Source organism: Notolabrus celidotus, chromosome 9 (assembly GCF_009762535.1).
Source record: "Notolabrus celidotus isolate fNotCel1 chromosome 9, fNotCel1.pri, whole genome shotgun sequence".
In the NCBI taxonomy this organism is placed as follows: Eukaryota; Metazoa; Chordata; class Actinopteri; order Labriformes; family Labridae; genus Notolabrus; species Notolabrus celidotus.
The window spans coordinates 22,914,767-22,934,575 of record NC_048280.1 but is presented as its reverse complement, the minus strand read 5'-3'; the positions used below and the strand labels follow the sequence as shown (position 1 = coordinate 22,934,575).

Below are 19,809 nucleotides of genomic sequence, written 5' to 3'. Positions count from 1 at the left end.
CCCATAAAAAGGAGATGCCAATGTTACATTTTTGTGTCTCTGTTCAGAGTGTACCGGTGTTTCCTGACGTGGTCTAAAAAATGTGACTGGAACACTTTCATGTGGAAATGGCATGGATCCTAAGTCTGAATGTGTTCCATTATCAACATTTGACAATTGTGTATGTGTATTAAAACTGTTGTACCACATGAAAATTCAAATGAGAAAAATATTATGTTAAAGGTGATTCATTTAATACATCCTAACCAGAAAAATAACAAGATCATTGTTTGTATGAATGCCTAAATGATATATTTTGATTGTGACAATGACTTCTCAAAAGATTGGAAATGCTAAAGTCATGCCATGGAACCTTAGCATGACCTTGACTGGTTTCCCATTTTGTTATAACTATCGCTTTTGGTTCATTTAAACTGTTCTTTTCCATAACCAAGCACACAGGGAGGACATAATAGAAAACAAACATGTTTATGAGAGTAATTCCTTACACTATAACAAGCTAGAGCTGTCGCTAAGTTTAAATAATGTATAACTTTCCTTAAGTCCAGGCTATTTTCGGACTTAAACAACACAGAGTTGTGTGTAGTTTGAGGGGTGGCCTGTTTTTTTCTTTACCATTCAAAGTCGAAGTCCTACTATTTTGATTGTTATTTTCCTGATAACGTGATTGGCTGACAGGGCCTAACCTGTATCTTGTTATGTCCAGCAGAAGCCTACAGTCGTCAATGTTTCCAATTCCTATAGTAACCATTACACAGCAGAAATCCCTCCTGCAGCTGTTGACCTCAGCCGATTCCCTCGACAATTAAAGATCACTCAGCATGCCTATGCAACTTCTCCCACACTCTCAACAAGCAGCTGATAGCATCTAGCTGTGAAGAAGAGCAAGTGGAGCAGAGTATAATGTGAGTCTAAATGAGGGATCTTCAGCTCTGATGTGTGATAGCAAGGCCTAGCGACCATCGGCGCGGGGCCTGCGTTACACGGCGGAGCTTGGCAGACAAGCGGCAGAGTCTAAAAGCTCTTTGTGCCTCCAGGATCACCCCGACTCATTCTTATTCAGATGTGATCAGAGGGGAGGCAGGCAACTGAGATTAGCTGCAGATCAAAGGAGCTGCCTCGCGCAAGCACTCGTGTTTCGTAGATTTAGGCGGCCCCAGCACACAGGCGTTGTACAGTGGCAGCAGAGCGTCATACTGTTTTCTGGCCTCAACAGTGCTCAGGGGGTTAGATGGGAAGAGAGTTTTCTTACAGGAGGCCAGACTGAGTCTGGAAATCTTCCAAAATTAAATAATAAGATAACAGAGCAGAATAAAAAGGAAAATACTCTTACTGTAAGCCTTTACAGTGGAACAAAGATGCATGTACTCTCACTGCCATCACAATGTAAACTACTTCCATGTGTGCAGTAGGTCTCTCGGTTCAGTGATAATTTGTTTAAAATGAAATGTACAGTCTACACTAACACATATGTAACTCAAGACCATGTGGCTAAGTAGCGCCCACCAATTAACCACGGAAACCATTACTATCACCATGCTTTCTATCAGTGGCTGTTATGGAACAAACTGACCACAGTTCACTTAAATGCTCCATCTCAAACTTCCCTTACATTTACAGGGAAACATTCATGAGAAGCTCAAAAAGCATACCTGCACTTATTTGTATCCTACTAACAGTGAAATGATCTGAAATAAGCATTAACACCCATTCGCTGTTTTTGACTGATGACTGACCTTTGATACGTCACAAGTTCCACTCTATAAAAACATTACTTTCATCATATACGCATTTGAGACAAATAGGCTCCCCACTTCTCTTCATTTGAACAGCAACAATGAAAGTAACAGCAGAGTGGGAAGGTAAAACGACAGGATAGGGAGAGTTTCAAAGGCAGACAGGCAACTGCGTATAGAGCGCTCGCCACCCTACAGAGAAAGAAAACAACACGTTTCCTCAACTCCGCTGACCATCAAAGCCGTGGAATTCAGGGGCAGAAAAGCTTATAACTGAGGACCAAACAGTTCCTGTAAACCGGGTCAAAGTTTCTCAGGTCCTGTCTCTTTGGGTTAATACAAACAAGACAATAAGCATCTTCAGGTTTGAAATGAGAGGTATGAGTACATGGATACGTGTGAACTCACATCTATATGTTTCATTTCCTCTATTTACGTTGTGATCCAAAATGACACCAGAAATACATTCTACCTTCAGTACTAGGATATCAGACTCAGGAATAATATTAACTCGCCTTTCATTTCATCCAAAAGCTACAGATGGATAGAAAAAAAAAAATGAAGGAAAGAATCCAACAGTCGTTCACACTCATTTAAATCAAACAAAGCTTTTACTTTAGTATCAAATTCCAAGTGGTTTTGGGTTAAAAGCCCTCCAGTTAAAACCTATTCTTTGGTTAGAAACAAAACCCTATCTGTTCAGTCAGTACGATAAAACTTTCCCCTTTGCTTCAAAAGTTTGCCCAATATGTCTTACTTAAACAGCGAACTGTGTGATACATATTGCTAGTGAAGTGTGCGTTCGCCACTTAGGTAGCTACCTCGAGGGAGTGAGTCATTTCAGAGCAAACAGCATGTTAAGGCCACGCTCTTTTCTCCCACTGATAACTCCAGATTGCTCAACGAGATGTTCTAAGCAATTACACTTTAAAGTACCGGTAACCTAAACTGACTGTGAAGAATTAGAAATAGAGAAACAGAACAATAGAAAGTTCCACTTTAAGGCCTTAAACCATTTCTCTGGCCTTAGAGAAGTAAAAATGAAGACTGATAAAAGTTAAACACGCGCACAGCTCCAGAAGCTTCCATCTGCTTTTCTGTCAGAGCTCCACAGAGGTGATTGGCAACAGCTGGGACGTGATTCCTCCTTCACTGTAAGACTTTCTCTGTCTGTCTACTTTGTCAAGAACAGAAAACTTTAAGTCACTGATTAAGTGTCTCAGTCAGCCATATTCATACTGATGTAGTTTTATTCAGCACAAGACTACATGACAAAGTCATCATTCATAGCCCCAGCCAGGATATAATGAAACAATTAGGACACGCCACTTCAAATACATTTAAGAACAGTTCAAATTGAGCAGCTCAAATATCAGAATTATAGCTTAATCTGTTAAACATGTCATGACCCTTTGTGCTGACTAGGTTTTAAATCCTGACAGAGACAGTTTTTTTTCTCAACCACTGACAGAATGAGATGCAGACGAGAGAGGGGGAAAAGGAAGGGAATAGGTATGCTGTGAAAACTCACCCGTGCCGTTTTTCTGCTTCCCCAGGAAGTTACGCCCTTCAGCATCAGCTAAGGCCTGGCTCTATCAAAGAGATCAGAATTTTAAAAAACAAAACAAAAGAGTTATCAAAAAGAAGACAAATAATATCAACTAAAAGAAATGTCCAGCATGTGATAAAGCCAGACCAGCTGGCTTTGAATAGAAACCCCCGATTTGGGTTGTGTTTGCCCCCCGATCTCTGTCTGAAGTGAAACTAGGTCTGGTTCTTTCCAGCTACCCCCCACCTCCCTCTGTCCCAACTGAATCCACCTGTTCCCATCACTCCTGGGTAAATTTAGCCTTTAAGGGATCAGCACCCCCCCCTTCAAATGCACACGCACACCAAAAACACACACACACACACATACACACCAGACCTTTGTCAGCACTGGCAAATATGCCCTGGATTATTGCCCCCCCAAGAATGCTGCCATCCTCACAGCAGCTAAAAAAGACCCCCTTCCCTTTCCTCCCTTCACACTACCAAGACACGAAACTGTTCAGATGACATTTACCTCATTAGTTTTGTCTGTCTGAAGCAGAGCTTTTACGTATAGAGTGAGCTATATTATACACAGACTTTTATGTGTTTCCTTAACCTGTCTGTAACATTTATCTCATATTGAATTAAATAAGCCAGATCTCTAAGACTTGCGTTGAGGACAAGACGTTATCTCTTGGATTTCATGACCTTGGCTATAAACTATTACATAAACTTTGCTGTCAAAGGAAAAAATCTGTTGCTACTTTCATAACCAACAATTTTGTAACCTATTAAAATCATACAGAAATAATCTAATGGAAGGGATTAGCAAGCATTGATAGCATCTCGTCAAATGTTAAATGCCAGGTGCACTGGTTTACACCTATAATTTGGCAATTATAAGCTCATTTAGAGAAATATTTCTATGACTAAAATCCACCCACAGTCTTGTTTTTCCAGGGAGCCTAATGCTCAGGAAATGTCATTTTATCCATTAATACCTGATAAAATCATACATTTACTTCCAAGAACAAGGTTTTGAGTTTCCCAAGCTGCTGGCATCTGAACTGTACGACATTACTCCTTCTAAATGATACATTTAGAAGGATTTTAGTATCAAATAGCTGGAGTCTTAACATCCTCTATGGCTGTTTCACATTAGCACAGTTCTGTGGGGTTGACACAGGGTTAATCATATTTTTATCAAGTAGTTCCCAGTCAAGGTCTCATACCTAATGCCAAATCTAATGTAATGTAGATAACAGCACTGACTGATACACCCAAATTAATGTCTCTCTCCTAAATCAGCTAATATGCTTATGTGGATATTGATAATAAAAGGAAAGATGAGTAGAATATAGATTGTTATTTTCCCAGAAAACATCTAAAATGGGTAATCCACAGTGAGAGCAGATAAAACGGAGGGTTCCCCTGATGATTGATATTCCCACATATCTAACAGTGAAATATGTTTTGTATTGATTGGAGTGTATTGTTTACATGTTTCTTGGCACAGATAATGAACTTATCTACTTATTTTGGAGATTTTCTGTTACGATGACTACCTGTACCCCTATACATTGAGGGATCAGTGTCTGCCCAGTCTGGTCTGTGTGATGACATCATGGCCAGGAATTCAGTGATTTTGTAGGTTAGGGTAAAGAGTGGTTGGTGGGGGATTTAATTTGATTTTGACATCCCTAGATGAGGGAGATGCATTGTGTAAATTTACTGTTACACAGGGACATATTCATTATACATGTATTAGTCAATCTTTAAGTTATATATGAAAATCTGCACTAAGGAAAAAAGGCACAAAGGTATCTATTTTACATTGTCAAATTCATTCTATCATTTTATTTTAACTGCAGTCATGTTGACCAGTGATTAGCAAAGTGATATTTGTGTGATGGCTTGAGATGATTGCACTTGTCCCCGCCTACGTACCTGGATAAATCCTGATATTTTCCACGTTTCGCAGTTGTCAGAGAAATTACTTCCATGTATTGTTACATTTCAAACAGTGAAACAAAATGAAATAACTTGTTAACATGTCAATTGCGTGAGTTATAAGTTAATAATAATAATAATAATAATAATAATAATAATAATAATAATAATAATAAAAATAGTAATAATAATAATAATAATATGCATAATAATAATAATAATAATAATAATAATAATAATAAAAATAGTAATAATAATAATAATAATAATAATAATTATATATATACATATTTTATGTTATTGTAACTGCTTTGTACTTGTATGTGTTTGTATTGATAAATTCAACCACAGCAACAGTCTGACGATTATTTCTTTTGATTCTCAGGAGAATAACATACCCACAAAGCCAACTGTTGCCTTTGATACCACAGACCATGAATAATACACATCCATTTGCACATACACAGACAGCTACATTGTGCTCTGTGTATTTATTACTCTGTATATTTTGGCTGTAGACCTCTGGATATGCAAACCTGGTGAGTGGGCATTTTAGCTGTCTCACTGTAGTGTTGCTGAGGAGGGACAAAGTTGAAGGACAGGGAACTAAAGCCTGGCTGTCTATGTGTTGCAGGGTCAAGGAGGAGAAAAAAACGAAAAGCAGCATGGCACACATGGTTCATGAAACACTGTCAGCCACAAGAACCTACAAGGCTATGGTACAGTCAGTAAACTTTAATAGTACATCCTGTACTGATCAAATGAGGTCATGCTAGTTCACAGGTTTTAGGTGTAAAGTTTTTGTTTAGCCTGCGTTTTCAAGTGTGTTTATACAAGTGCATTGTTAGTAACCGGCTCACTTGGGCACATGTGTGTTCTTGTGCATGTTAGTGCTTGTCACTGCCACGGGTAAGTCTGCATGTCCGTGCCGTGGCTCACAACACTGTGGGCCATGCCAGTGGGGAAGCACAAAGTGTTCTGTCAGCTGAGAGGTGACACAAGCTTAACAGGAAACGTTGCATGACGTCTCTGAAAACTCCTTCACTACGCTTTATTTTCTCTCAATTTTTTTTTTTGCTTAATCGTTAAATCATCAACAGAAAATTAAAGTAATTATTGTAATGAACACGCTGACAGGTTTATGTAACTCTGGGTGGATTTATGAGGGCTTTTATAACAGCTCTACAGTAGTCTGGGGCAACCCTACAGCCTGGCTTTGAGCTGACAATTATGAGACACTTGTAAGGAAATATGCAATTTAAGGTGTCTTTATTTCTGTTTGGATTAACAATGCTGCATACCATGATAGAAGTCACTCTTTTTGGTGACGTTTAATCTGTGTAATCCAGAATGGTCATTACTCTATTTTGCCAGCAGTGTTCTGAATGGCGTGATCTGACTTCAGTGTGTCCGCCCAGGCCTCCTGCTCCACACAAGGTCGCTCTGTGTGTGTTCAGCCACGGAGAATGAGGGTAGGCCACTGCGCACAATCACTACTAAGCACATACCTTTCTGCCCCACAGCCCCACCAGCCCAGACACAAACCCAGGGGCTATATGTTTATCGAGCGTCTCAGGGTAAGACTGCTGATTTAGGACCACTGCTCTGGTCCCCTTTAACCAGTGTTTTCATCACGAATCACTCTAAATGAAAAGGATTTGAAGCGCTGACTTACAAATCAGCACTAAGAATCTGATATACTTGATAAATACCAGCTGAGGCCTTAACCCTAACCCGGACCACAGTAGATTAACAAGGGTTGACCGAACTGGTCCTCTGGAGCTCTATCCTGATGAGCTGTGTTGGTTTTATAAGAGGCCCCCTGTGACAGGATCTGATAAAACACAGCAGGAGGAGGGTTTGAAAGAGAGCAGGAGAGTACAAGAGAGAAAGATTGAGAGAGACAAGGACACAGTGAGATTGAAAGAGTCCAAGAGTGAGAGAGCGAGCACACACCTCAATCCAAAAACAATATTTTGACTGAAACCTTACCCTCCCCATCTGGCTCTTTTGAAGGGTGGATTATGACTGGTGCCATGGCTAACTCTTTATCCCACACTGTTCCTTCTGTAAGTTCACTCTGACATTTCCCCAAAGGACAGTTGTACAGGAAACAAAAATAAGTCATGTGACCACGTCAGGGCTTTAAGAATATAAATCATTCATTCATATTTTCTAATTGATTGACTGTGAAATTAATATGTGTGATAAATAGGTAATAAAGAGCACGTCTTCCTTGAAGACAGCTAACAAAATTTTAAAAAACACGATATTATTTCTGAACTCTGAGTGTCGAGGATTGAGAGTGGCAGTGAAATCTCTTCTTCTTTCTTCCCATGGTGTGATTCAAACTGTGGCCTCAGGCGCCATTCTTAAAGTGACGGGCGGTCCAATTGAAACGTCAGTCCCATATCTGCAATTAAGGGGAAATGTTAACCATATTAGCAATATAGTATCAAATAAAGTAGGATGACTGCCTGATTAGCCACTTCACAAGCAAATTGGACCAAAGTCACAATATCAAAACTTAACACTTGATTAATATTCACGCTTTAAGTTTTAATTATTGATGTCAACTTCATCATTGGATTAAATCTCAATGCTTTAACTCCCATTTACTCCATTTATTGCTCTTACAGTATTTTCACCCCTGAGTAAACCTTCAATGCTAATGTTTTGATTTAAAAGCCAAAAGGAAGTTAGAAAATCCTGAACTTGTGATGCCATTTGAACTCAACTTTACATACTAAACCATATTCAATGACGCTGTGTGAACTCAGAATATGTTCCTGACTTCCTTTGAAAGCATGCCAAGCTAGAAATTGCCCATAACTGCATTTTCAAAGTAGGGCTATATTTAGCATGATAGATAAGGAGTTGCTTTGTCCTGAGCTTGTTGAATCAGATCATCACATATTCTGAGTAGATATGTTGGTCATTTTAGTGAATTAACCTATATAGAGCATCGTTGCGCAATGAACTACTTATATGTTCGGTAAATACCTTCTGAAGATTTTTGAATAAAAGAACAATAAATCACACTGTTGAGAAATCAGCAGCAGAAATTAGACTTAAAGCTCTTGCAAGGAACTTTTTCTTTTTGTCTATTTTGGCAGGGCTTTAAAAAACGATACCTGGTGAAAGTGGTGGCAAACTTTAAAATGTACTTTATAGAAATGATCAATCTTGTGGTAGACTGTCTGGTTTGCTTTGTAGGTTATAGAGGACCATCAATATTCATTCTAGTCTGTTTCATAACTAGCTAACACTCCACACCAGAGCATTAATGAACTGTGGCTATGTATTTACTGTACATACGTATAACAAGCACATGTATATAGGAATCGCTCTGTTTTATGTGTCCCATGATTATTGCTGGTCCGTATGGTTAACATCTTTATTCTTGACATGAATCATTTTAGAAATAATGGATTGCATCACTGTCTTGACTGAATCTATTGTTTGTTTTTTATTTTCATTTTAAGTGATGTCTTGCAATGACAGATTATTGCTGTTTTATTGAAACCTGCCTTTTTTTGTCTGTGAAGCTGGCTTTGATATGGTGCAGCAGATTCAGCCTACATTACTAAGGAAACAGCAGTGTACTATCTCTAGCTAGCAGCTGTCTCCCAGTTGCAGCTAACGTTAGCCTAAGGGCAAATAAGAAATGACAGACTTAGCTTACTTTCATCTTACAGTAATATAGCAGCTTATTCAGACAGTCATCTTCTTTATTAGCCTCATTGTCCTTTTAACCCTCCATTTTTGTCATTTAAGTTGTTAGCGTCATTGCTAGACTGAACTAGGATTCATAGCCACTGGCATCACCACCTCAAAGTCAAGTAGTCAAGAATCAACTGATTGTTACTCACTAACATGTTGTATTTTCACTTTAATTATTTGAAACTTTTAGTAACTGCTTGTACAGATATCATCAGAGTAACTTTTGTATGTTTAGCATATCCCGCAATCCAGTCAGGCTTCTAATGACAAACCAACCAATCAAACAACAAGCAGAGGTCAACAGTCACAATCTGTTGTGAAGTCTAAACATTATTTATAAATGTACCTGTAATACGATGTTAAAAACTTTGAATAACTTACCAAAAATACATTCTTGTACACACGATGCATTTTTATGTGAGGAATAATGTTAAGTGAGCAAGCAGTTGAGTAAAAAGAAAATGCCAACAGTTGTGATGAAGAGGAACTTAGACAGATGCTACTGTTAATTTATGCATCTGTAAAAAATGCTGATGTAAAAACAATCATGTCTTACAGTTAAGGAAAATGTTAAATCTTTAGACTTTACCGTGAATTGACATTTTAATGTTAATGTTTATTGTCAAAATTGGGGTGACCATTTTTTTGACCAAATCAAAAAATATTTTCTTCAGAGCAATACTTAGTGTCAGCTTGTTTGTATATTTAGTTGGTAGCTGGGTTGTTAGCAGGTGGTGATGTCAAATAGAAGCCTGACAGCTGAAGGTCTCTGTCCACCATTATCCCTTATATGATGTACAATATCCGAAACACATGCATACTTTGTTACACCCTTTGATGTTATGACAATAAAGTGTAACAGTAGCTGATGTTTAATGTAGGACATGTGAAAGTACAGTGAAACAGTCTGCAGCCCATGGCAGACCAAAGCCTGAGGGAGTGCAGTGCTCTGGTGCCCAGGGAAAACAAAGTCTCAGGCCAGAGGTTTAGGGTGTAGCCTGGCTCTTCTGTCAACTGCATTTAACATGACAGAACACAACTCTGACTCAGACCACATAGATAGACAACTTCTGACTATGTCAGGGGAAAAAGTGATATGTCAGTTGTTTCATTGTGGCAAAGTCTGAAAGGCTGCCACGCATGCAGCCAAGTGGAAGTCTTAACTCCTTCAAAATTATGGGGGGAATTTAAAGAAAGTTTTAATTGAACAGTTCTGTGCCAAGGAATTGCACCTATACAACTGCAGACAGAACAATTGTTGGATATTATTTAGTTATTCTAAAAAACCTTTTCTATAGACAGATTGTTCTTTAGATATCCGTCCAAGTCTTATGACTTAGTTCATTTTGGTTTTGTCCAGTTTGATGTTTTTTATGTTATGATTTATTTCTAATCTATTTTGTTGTTTTTTGTTATTGATATTGTATAAAAAATATATGAATAAATCAGTTCTGTTCTACTTACAATTATAATTGTACAGTACACATGTAAAAAAACAAGAAGAAATATACTTTAATTCATACATATTTAATATATATATTGTTGATATAAAGCCTATAATTTGATGGGAAACTTTTTTTGAAGAGCATCATTAGATACCGTCTAGTATTGAATAGAGCGTAATAAGGTGGGGCTTCCTTTACTCAGGCCATCCACTGCTGCATCTTCATCTGATTTATATTTACATTTATGATTTGTATTTCAGAGCACAGAGTGGTATTTCTCAAATTAGCATCTTCATTAAAAGGTGTCTTGTTTCTTCCATTAGATGCTGTCATGGCTGCAGTGCTGTGATCTGTCTGATGTAAATCCTCCATGCTTGGTGGTTGCTCTTGGTAAGAAACTCTGCAGGGCTTATACACATGCCTGCCAGCCATGACACACACACAAGTCCTGATAAGCACACACACACAAGTACACACACACACACACACACACACACACGTAGGCGTTTATATAGAGCCATACGCAGTGCACACGCACACACAAACATCGCACACTGACACTGTATGCATAAAGGTTCTCAGAAAGAAAGCGAGAGCGGGACTTGTCATCCACCTGTCAGGAGCAGTAATCATTTCAAAGTGTTTCTCTAGGTGGCCTGTGCCACACGCCCTCCGTGTAGAACACTGGAGAATAATCATTTAAACGTCTCCCAATCAGCCCTTTTGCCATCTTCAATTACACCTTTCCACCCTTACATTTGTATAATTTTCTAATCGAGGCGAGGCGTGGGGCTGTCAAATGTGCCAGAGAGAGCAGCAAAGCAGCGCCAGAGACTGACAGATGGATCCACCAAGACAGAGAGGCCTGTCTCTGGATCCTCCATATGTCCTGGCACTGGTGGTGGATTACGATCACATCCGGCTGGATTTTCACTTCCATTATTGGAAGTACTAATGGTTGGTCTCTCTCTGTTGACAACCATGTACTCCCCTTAAACAATAAAGCAAAGCGGTAGTACAAGCCTTTCTAGGAAATAAGGCTCAGAGGGAAAAATAGCATGTTATCAAATTTGCACAAAATATGACAGAATGGAAGGCTTAAGTGTGTTTTAGTATAACACAGGTTGACTTGTTATTTGGACCTAAGTACTACACAGTGATTTCTTGTTCTTGCAGTGGCTTTGCTTCTGCTAAGTGTTGATTTTCTGTCATTTCCAAAGTCCAAAACTAACAACTTTTGGTGTAGCCACTAAAGGATAAAAGCATTTTAAAAGGTCAGCTCTTGGTTGAACTTAGATCCTGGTAGGTCTGCTTTCAGTCGATGGAGGTGGAGTGCTAGTATAACTCTGAATGGTCAGTTATTACAGTATTTTCGGTTAAAGTGCCCAACTGCCCATCACTCCTCTGACTGGAAAAAGCATCTAAAGCCAAATGACAGGGAATTTTGCAAGCCCTGTGCTTTTTTCTATTAGTTAAACTTTCAGAGGCATTATTGTGAGTGATGAGAATGTCCTGACTGTCTGCCAGTGACAATGTAAATACAATTTTAAATGCTCCTCCAAGGACAGATCTATGGCAATCGCTGCCCAATGATTGTTACAGAGTGAGCAAACACTAAACACACTGGCTGGTTAGTTAATGCAGCTTTGTTGTGATTAAAACGATGCTTCAATTCATCTTGCAAATCAAACAGCTTTGGCCTGTGGTTTCAGACTCATTAGGAAAGATCATGAGATTTGTTAAAAGGGGACATTTGTTCTTGGTTTTGACTGAAGTACCTGATCTAATCCATCAGCTCTCACAGTGAGACTGAGCCAAGGCTGGCAAAGACACATTCACCTGAAAGTGTGAATGGATAAATATAAAAAAGGGTTTCACTTCAATGAAAATAAGCAACACCTTGTATGACACACATGCATATCTGTTACATTTAAATGCATGTGCACTACATAATCATATGTGTGATATGCTTGTCAAGTATAACTATGATGGTACTGGACAATATAAAGTGTAAAAGCTGTATCTGTTGTAACTTGCACCTTTTCTGATCTTATAAAGAAACTTTGTGTGGATTTTTGGACCCACTGTGGACAAAGCAGGATGTCTTATTACTATTGATCTTGTCTTGTTCAAAAGTGTCATCCTCATTTCTTTTAATAGTCAAATGTATCACTCACTGTGCTTTTACAGTGTGCTAAAATTGTCTCGTCTGACACCTACCCTGCAGTAGCTGTTTCACGCATCAGAATTAACCGTATATTAATAAGTGTTTTTACTGATGGCCTCTTCTGCTTTTGTAGGTCACAGAGAATCATCATTGTGAATATCAGTCTGTTTCATTTAACCAGTTTAAAACTCCTCACGGGTGCTTTAATGGTTTTATCACAGGCTTTCTAAATCAGGGATAACTCATTAAATATCCTGGTTATATGTGGTGATTCTATCACTTAACTCAATAATACTTACATTGTATGTAAACAAAGCAGGCATACACCCCAGTGATATATAAATCCATATAAGTGCACCAGATGTAAAACTTGACAAATAAATCATACAAAAGTCTCCTGTCTTGCTAAACACCTATATACAGTGTAAACACGTAATCTACACTTATGTGTAACATAAAACAAACGGAAATTATAATTAACCATGAAAAACTGGAACTTTACAGATATATATTTCTATGAATCAGTTTCCAATACAGGGTGTCATTTTTCAGGTTACTCACTATTTGGCATATGTGCCCTTAATGTTAAACATCAGTGAGACAGTGTAGCTAAAGCAATTAACAACTTAAACGCCATACTGCTTCTTGTAAACATGTTTTTTTCCCCATGTAACAATATGGTCTGTATTTCCTTTTGAAAGTAAAGGACATTCTCTGATACTCTTCTCTCTTTTATTTTTTCCCTGTGGTGCAGGTTTGGCTGCAGCTTTACAACACAGATGTGACAATTACAAAGGCAAACGCCTGGTCTCCAAATCAGCAAACAGCCCTTCTTTTGTAACCATCTGTTTAGAGGAGTGTAAAGCAATGCTCCGTATTATATTTATGTTAGTATTCATTTTTTAGCCGTGTTTCATGTTGCTGAGTGACTTGTATACTTTTGCTAGGTCTGTGTTTAAGTGAAAATACACAAAACAACTGAGGGAATCTTTACATTTTGCTCAAAATAAAAGTCAGAATATGAATTAATATATCAAAATATATTCTATTGCTGAGTGCATCAACATAGAACAGAGGTAGGGAAAATAGGGATAAATGACAAGAACCAGACATAATGTAATAATAAACCCTTAATTAGATACAGCTCAATAAAAAAAGTAGCATGGTTCCATCCTTTCTATCTTATCGAGCCAAACTTAAATTCATATATCCATATATATAGAAAATATAACAAGCTTGAGATAATACTGAAATCAATCACTTTTTTGATGTCACTCTTATCAAAACATAATTTTATTTTCTCACAGTACTTCTGGCCTCAGATTCTAAAAACATGCAGGCTCAGTTTATCTATCTAATGCCTCCTGTCAGAAGCCTTCCATGTTGAACAAATTTTCTGTTTGAGGACAAGTGTAGCTCTTCACGTACTCCAAACTGGACTTCTGACACAAACAGAAATGCAACACCTCTGCATCAGATTCCTCACCACAGCTGAAGGAAGCAGAGAGAGAGAGAGAGAGAGAGAGAGAGAGAGAGAGAGAGAGAGAGAGAGAGAGAGAGAGAGAGAGAGAGAGAGAGAGAGAGAGAGAGACATGGTAGAGTCACAGTAATACTGGGTGTATATATAATCTAAAGTGAGAAAATTATGTTACCTGTCTATTCAGAACGTACATGAAATCATTCCAGTGATGAACATTTTGTTCTCCTTCCACTTAAAACCTCCTCTGACTGGTCATAAATAAGAGTCATCTGTCAACAGTATTTTCAGACTCACTCTTCCATCAGTATTAAAACTAAACTGTGTTTTTTCCTCTGAGAAACCAGGAGGGGAAAGTCGACACAGATCACAAAATATAATCTTTATGTTTGAAGACAGCTGTTCTAAATCCTTAATTGAAAGTAGGAATCAAATGTACCATGAACACGAGTGCTCAGAAATGTGAAGTAATCCGATGGAGCTGTTTTATGTGTTCAGGCGTAGCGAGGCACTTTTATGCTTTTCCAATAATGTAAGATGACACTATAACAGCAAAACTAATGTTTAACACTGTCATGTGGAGGCTGAATATTGTTCTTTACATGCATTTTACATTGCAGGGTAGTCATAGTGACTCACCAGCAACTAGGTCTCCTGCTGTTCAACATAAAACCTGTCAAGGCTTTTATGTATTCTTAAGCTTCACTTGCAATTCATTTCAGGAGCAAATTATTTTCTTATTCTCATCCAGAGAAAGTGAAATGTTTCAGGTATGAGTCTAAATTTTTCTCAGGCATATTTTGGTTTGTGCCAGGCAGCAGCACTGACTCTTCTGCCCCTTAGTTTTTATAAAAAGAGTTAAAAGTGCCCTAACTTTTGAAGCACTGTTAGTAGTTTACTGAGGCTGTGATTAATAAATGCTGTAGAAAATAAAAATGATGTATTTTCTTTGTTTCATATTGAGTTCCAAGAGGTAAAATGGTAGATTCTACATATAGACAGGTAATATTTGGCTAACAAACATAACTTTTACATTTTAGCATGCCCTTGTTCACCTCCTTTAATCTTACTGTATTGGTATAACCACTGATGACATGCATTTTGGCTGAGGATGTTCTCTTGCTTCTCTATCTCTAAATAAGCTCCCTGCAAGCTCTCAAGGTCATCCATGCCTGATTCTCAGTAGAGTGATCTTCTTTGGAAAAGTTAGATGTTCCACAGGTTTTCTCCTCATTTATAAACTTCTAGTGTTAACTGACTCTACCTTACTTTAGGTTGACCTAGCTACAGGCAAAGAGGTGGATTTGAAGCGGGGTCTTTAGCCTCTTCACTTACAGGGCTTTTGCAGTCAGCCTATAGTGGACATTCGTGGTACTGCAGTGTTTAGCACTTCCTGTTTGCCTTTATTTCTCAAGAATAGAGGTTGCTGCTTGGATTGCAGAATGGTACACAAGCTGCCTATTAGCCTGCCCTTCTACAAAATCGACAGTATCTTGCACACATTCAGTTATTTATGAAACCTCTACAAACCTATATTTCAAAAGGTATTACATGTTCATCGTTTTAGTGCAGGCAGATGCCAGCTCTTCAAATTCTGCTTCAAAATAACATGTAAGCTAACCACAGACTAAAGTTAGGATTTTTTGTCCCAGAGTTTATGACCTACAGTAATTCCTGAAATCTCAAACTATTTACTTTTATAACATGGCTCTAATACTTGGTCTTGTTGAGGTATACTTATGTTGAAAATCAAGACAATATTATTGAATCAATTTTACAGGGACTATTGTAACACCAATCACAGCTTATATAGCATTCTTAGCTTAAAATGACAGTTTTAAGTTTTTTGAAGTGGGGTTGTATGATAATATTGCTTTGGTTGGACTTGCTGACAACGTCTGCAGCGGTTGTTGGCGTTGCCTCTGTTCCAGTTCTCCGGCCTGTTTCTTACCCGGATCCTCTGTGGCTAATACACTTACTATTGACAAGTACCTCGTACAACTCAACCTCAAAACAACAAACAAAATAAACTATCTCTTTAACTGTTAAGGGGATTTGATATCACTGTTATATCATTTGTGGTAAAGACCACATGATTGTCAAAATGTAACTAAAAAATATAGCTTTGTCAAATAAAGTACCTTCATTTAGATTCTTATACACAAGTTTTATGAGACAAGATAAGAGGTGTTATAAGAGTTGGATCAACACTTTAAATTGTAGTATGGTGTAAGAGTATACTTTATTTTAGAGAAAAGAAGTTTGAAATTTGTATGAAAGCACACTTGAAAACTTTTTTCACCCCATGATATCACAAATACATTAAAACAGACACAATAGTATTAATAATCATAAGATAGAGAGAGGTTCTGTTTGTAATTCCTACCCACTTTTTTTGATCTGCATATTAAAAGAGAGAAGAAACCACCAAAGGAGCCTAGGTGTGCTTTTGTGTACATAATTTCCCTATATGATGGCTGCTCAAACACAGATAGACAGCTGTGAGTTATGTATCTGCTGAATTAAAAAAAGAGACTAATGAGTAATGCCTGTGTATATCCTGCGCTGCAAACCAAAGGCGTTATGAGGAAACAGGAAGTTTAATTAAAGTATTCTTTTAAACATTTTTGCATGCTATTTTAATGTGATGCATTCTGTGTAATGAAATTCACCATCAAATCTCAATCAAAGCTTCACTGCTGCACCAAAATGTCTGGCCCTCTGAAAAGTCTTCTGCCACCCCCCTTTCTTTTTCTTCCTTGATATGTTGGATATTTTGGTATTAATGGGGACGCAACTCTGAGTCAAGTTATGAATAGCAACCTATAAGGAAAATTCTAGTTGAAAAAAATGTTTCCCAAAGTGATTCTAATATATGCAGAAGATGTTTACCATACAGTTAATAAAAAGAGCTCTGCATGAATTTAATGTTTTCTTATATAAGAGTAATATAACAAAACAAAACACACAGCAAAAACAAGCAAACAAATTAACATGCTGCTGGAATTTAAAAAGCCAAAAGAGCAAAAGATGGGGCGGAAATCATCTGCCAGTAATTGTCTCAACAAAACTTCCTTCTTGAGCTCAGAAGCAAGGGCTTGGACCTCCGCTGCAGCTGATAAGGCTTTGTGTGGACTTAGTTATTTTTTGGGGGAATGGTGCAACCCGACTAAGAGACTTTATTGATTCAAATTAATTAATCCACTTACAGAGGAAGGGGATTGTGTAGCTCTGGAGCTACTTAAATAGTCCACACAAATTAAACTGTAAATTTGTTGCCTTTAATGATATTCCCGAGTAATTGAATTGCAGGAATGCTTCAAAATACGTGGCATTAGCATGCAAAAACCATGTGTTTTAGCAATGGATAACCCAAATAAATTTGATATTAATTAATTTTTGATACGCTTAAAGCCTGCAGTATTTAGTGTGATTGTAATTAACATCTCTGTGGTGAAGTAAAAGCACGTGGGTTTGGTGAGGGAGAACAGATAAAGCTAATACAAATTTGTGTTTAAAATGTTTGCTGATAATATACAGAAAATGTATATGCAAAGAGGGTTGTGGTGCATTTATCACTACAGCATATAATTTCAATTTATGCAACAATTTATACAACATACTGAGAAGGCTTTCATTTCCAGTGACGTACACTGAAACTGCAGACCAGCGTCAGAGTTTGTGTTATTTATTTGTTTACTTTTAGAAAACATATTCTGAATTTGGGCTGGTAGTAAAGTTGCAGGTGTCGTTATTGCTGCTGTTCCTCTTTTTTCCACCCTAATACTTTGTGACAACCATACCACAGCTTCCCAGGCTAATCCAGACAGGAAAAGCAAAGATTAGACATTTTGTACCTGCACAGATGAATTTTACATTCAGTCCATGACAACTGCCACTACCCATGCCAAAAATGAAAAAGTAAAAAAGACAGACATGGTAGAAAAATATGTATGACATAATTATCCCTTTCTCATTTACTCAGGGAAGTTAGGGGGATAATTGATGCAGTGTTGTTCCGCACATCTGTTTTTCCTGACACTTTACCCAGTGTGCAACTGTTTTTTTTTTGTTTGTTTTTTTGTGTGTGTGTGTGTGTGTGTGTGTGTGTGTGTGTGTGTGTGTGTGTGTGTGTGTGTGTGTGTGTGTGTTTGAGTGAGTTTTAGGGATGCCTCTGGCTTGAGACAGGTGAAAGTGCCTTAACACCTTTACTGTGAATGTATATGTCACACACAAAGACACACTTGTGCATATATCCTACACACAGAGCAGTGTCGTACACATTAGTTAAAAAACATCACTTCATCCCCCATGAATATGGAATGTATTTCCCATATTGTGATGATATAATCTTGAATTTGAACTCTAAACTCTACATATTGCCCATAATTGCAATCTCATCAAACCTTAAATAAATAGGGGCTGAAAGGGACAGTTCAGTTTTTTTTTAAGTGGTACTTGCTAATAAAAAGTGTATTAGCCACAGGGATTGCCAGTCTTCTGGGCCCCTCTTTTTTAAAAAGGCGGCCGGTGAAAAAGAATGGACACTAATCCAGCTCTACTACGTCATTCAGCTAATTTTATCAAACGCCAACCGAAGCACTATTGGAGAAAGTGTATGCTCTATTTAGACATTTCTCAGAGCCTAACTCTGCCATCAGAAAGCTTATACGTTTCTTTACTGTTCTCGGATGTAACACATACGTGTTCCTCCGCCACTGATCAGCTGTTCAGGTCTAGATGTCACTGATATATTGTGAAATGTGATATTTTTGCATCTCAGTTTAACATAACGTTAAGCACCAAATGCCTAAGATTATTCAGCAGACACGGTAACGTCTGTAGAGTTACTTTTTTCAGTTCAGACTTCCCCTCCAGCTGTTTTTGCTAAGGTAAACATTGTGCACATCAGGGCTTATGTCATTATACATAAAAACACTCTAAAACAAAGAGAGCCAAACACTTACTTTGAAGACGTTTTCCTGTAGTCTCAAGATAATAAAGACTACTTCTGCATCTATAATGATGTCTTTTAGACGGCAATAAAGGTCTGATGCATGAGATAACATAAGCCTCTTTCACACATGCTCTCCTTCTGAAAATTTCTAGAATTTTTTTGTGAGCTCACCCCCGAAATTTTACCATATCCCCACATGTCCATCACAATAAGATGCCCTCATTTTTGTATAAAGGGGGTAATTAGCTGGGGTGGGGGCGAGGTTAGGGGATGTGGAGCATGACATCAAACGCACTTTGCAAATGCCACAGTGTATTGTTACAACATGGTGGCAGACAAAAAAACAGAGATCTACACTATGATGACATTTTTTATATTTACATCAATTCTTCATGTAAAAGGTTGGCTGTGAAGACATTTTTGCTGTTTTCATCTTTTAAATGCCTCTCCTTCTGCAACCTCAGATGTTAATATTCATCCTGTCACATTTCACTCTTCAGGGGTTGGACAGTTTACTACATGATATAAATGTCATCACCCCTACCTGCTCACTTATAGTGAATTTTCCCCAAATATATCCTGCTGCATTCTAACATTGGCTCACCATGACTTCAAACAGTAATTTTACCAGAGAACTGGCAGGAAGAAATACGGGTAAAGCTGGGGAAAACATTTGGCTATTTTCATTCTCACATGACACTCCCAAAAATATCTGCAGTTTTGTGCATGTGTGAATACAACTATGGTGTAACAGTTAAACCTTGTCCAACAGAAAATCAGGAAACAACCACACACTCTTAATATTTCAATATGTTGAATCC

General features: G+C 37.9%; 1 long non-coding RNA gene across 1 annotated transcript; it reads left to right on the top strand.

The window, feature by feature from the left end:
* The first annotated feature begins 5,862 nt into the window (after nucleotides 1-5,862).
* On the top strand, nucleotides 5,863-10,768 carry LOC117819586. The gene is made up of 3 exons (XR_004632571.1): nucleotides 5,863-5,938; nucleotides 6,597-6,691; nucleotides 10,711-10,768. It is a non-coding gene; the product is annotated as an uncharacterized LOC117819586 (long non-coding RNA).
* Nucleotides 10,769-19,809: the final 9,041 nt, after the last annotated feature.